The following is a 2,500-nucleotide window of genomic DNA, read 5'->3' as shown; positions in this document are numbered from 1 at the left end:
TCCGGCGGGGTTAGCATCTGGATGAGAGACCTCAAAATATACAACTTGTAGTGTCAGAAACATAGCACCGAAAGTTCTATTTTAACCAGGGGCGTAGCCAGGGGAGGGTTCCAGGGGTTCCGGAACCCCCCTCTCGAGCCAAGGAATCCCCCACCCTCTCCTATTTTTAACAGTGATTTTTATCCCAGCAAGAGTGTAACGGACTCTCGATTCCTGAAATTCTTCGTTTTGTTCTATGCTTACAATAAGTACAGTGAACGTCATTGTGTTATCTATTTGCGTTTCACTTGCATTTTCGGAGACATGAGACAGAAATCCTGACATTGAAGTAGCGCTGGAGTTTTATGAGAACGACCTTCCTTCCCCTCATGTGGTTGATATTGAGCTCCTGCGATGGAAGAGAAAGTGGTGCAGCACTGAGGATGCCGACCTCCCCACCAGTGCAGTTCAGACACTCGCAGCATACACCTTACTCCAAATGGCCCCCATTTTAGTATTCTTTTGTTTGATTACAAGTGGCCCTGTTGGCCTCGTTCAAGGTTAAATATTCTTTTGAATTCTACGTTTGAAAGCGAGGCCAAAAGGGCCAGTTTACAATGAAACAAAAGAATACTAAAATGGCTGCCATTTTGGAATAAGGTGTATGCGATCGAGAGTTCTTTCCTAACATCCACACCTTGATCTGCATGTTGTGCACGTTGCCGATAACGTCAGCTGAATGTGAACGCTCATTCAGTACACTAAGAAGGTTAAAAACATACCTGAGGTCGACCATGTCAAGCGAGCGAGAGGCTGGGCTGGCGTTGATGAGCATCAATTACCACCGAGAGATAAATATCGAGGAAGCGATAAACACGTTCGCTCAATGGAAACCAAGGCGTCTTATGTTTACATAGCGTAAACGCCAAAGTCTTGTATTTTTAGACCAACCGTTTTCGTTGGAACCAATTTGGAACCCCCCCTCCTAGAAATCAAAAGTAAATAAATATTGATACACAGTTTTTAAGAAGAGCAGAAGGAAGTTTTCAGGAAGTGTCGATCAAGAATAAAATATTTTGCCATCAGCAACAAAATTTTGTGACACGAAAATAACATAAATTCTATACCGCGAATATAAAAAATTACCATCAACGAAAGACACTAGGGGAGATTTTTGCTGATAGTACAAAATATTGTTTTGGTATCGTAAATCATTATAGGGCTTTGGTAGATGTCTTAGGTAAATAGCCCCATGAGAAGACATGTAGTTACTAATAAAATACTAAACCCAGAAAGATTGAAGAAAATATAAGGGAATCGAGAAATATTGGCTTCAAGGCACAGATGAAGTTTTCTTCAACTTCTTTTTCATAGAACGTTAAAGCGTGTATCTTGCGTATCTGACAGCCTACCACGGCAAAAGTCATTGAAGTTATTCACTATCCGGCGGGGTTAGTATCTGTATGGGAGACCTCACAATATACGACTTGCTGTGTCAGAAACATAGCACCAAAAATTCTATTTTAACGCTCAAAAATGCGAACTAAGCAAGGTGCAGATTTTGTACTTCTGGCTGCACAAATAAATTGCAAAATCGAAAATACCATCGATTTCAGTGGCCGCCTGTGCCCATCAAGTTACCTTGCGTGTTACTACCAACTCAAGAAACAAAGGATACATCTGTGACAAAATGACGGCAAGACACGGGGTTTTTGTTCTTGTTATTTTTTTTTTTCTTTCAACTGTTATAAAGTTCGACAAGAAATGTGCGAATTCAACTCACAGATCGCAATTGTCTAACTCTAGATAGAGGTTGACCATTGTTTCTGCAAAGTCAAAAATTAACTCTCCTAGACGAGGTTATTTATCACCAGGTAATTCCATCGTTTTGGAAATAGAAGCTGCTTTGTTATTCATCAGAGTCACAAATTCTTGCCGATTTTTGGGCTCATTTGTTGAAATTCAAGAACGCTTCCAACAGACTTGTTTATTTTTGTAGTTTATGTAAGCGCTGTGGGCCTATTTGCCACCACGAAATATCACCAAGACCAAGTCACCAAGACCAGAACACTGTAAAAGTCATTAGTATTCATTGATTGTCACTGTGGCGCAACAGTAACGAATGTGTTTTTCATGCGAGAGAGCCCGAGTTCAACTCACAGGTTGGGAGACAAAATACACCGCAGATTTGTGACTACAATGAAAAAAACTCACGAGGGAAAAAAAAGAAATCACCCGGATTTACATCGTGCTATGCCTATGGCATCCCACGGAACAAGGAACTAGTCGATATGCGGAAGTTATTGATATACTGAAAAGATAACAATACGTTAGTCTTGAATATGTAAGAGATCCAGAACTGGGGGACATGCAGCTTATCAATATACAAGTTAAAACCGTTGCACTCATACAAGGGAACAAAGTTCACACAGGTAAAGAGTTTTCCTGTTTTGTAAAGCGGCATCTCCCCTCGAGAATGCAGGCCTCTGGTAACGTGAGCTGTTGGGAAGTTACGAACAAG

At 40.9% G+C, this 2,500-nt stretch overlaps 1 protein-coding gene across 1 annotated transcript in view; it reads left to right on the top strand.

Moving 5' to 3' along the window:
* Positions 1–2,309: 2,309 nt before the first annotated feature.
* LOC138038008 (protein SLC31A2-like) overlaps positions 2,310–2,500 on the top strand; it is a 12,740-nt gene continuing 12,549 nt past the window's right edge. The window contains exon 1 of the mRNA XM_068883830.1: positions 2,310–2,411. The gene's annotated coding sequence lies outside the window, so the exon portion shown is untranslated. The remainder of the gene's footprint in view (positions 2,412–2,500) is intronic.

Source organism: Montipora capricornis, chromosome 2, assembly GCF_036669925.1.
Source record: "Montipora capricornis isolate CH-2021 chromosome 2, ASM3666992v2, whole genome shotgun sequence".
NCBI lineage: Eukaryota > Metazoa > Cnidaria > Anthozoa > Scleractinia > Acroporidae > Montipora > Montipora capricornis.
Note: the sequence above shows the minus strand (reverse complement) of the source record. Positions and strands in the feature narration are given on the sequence as shown.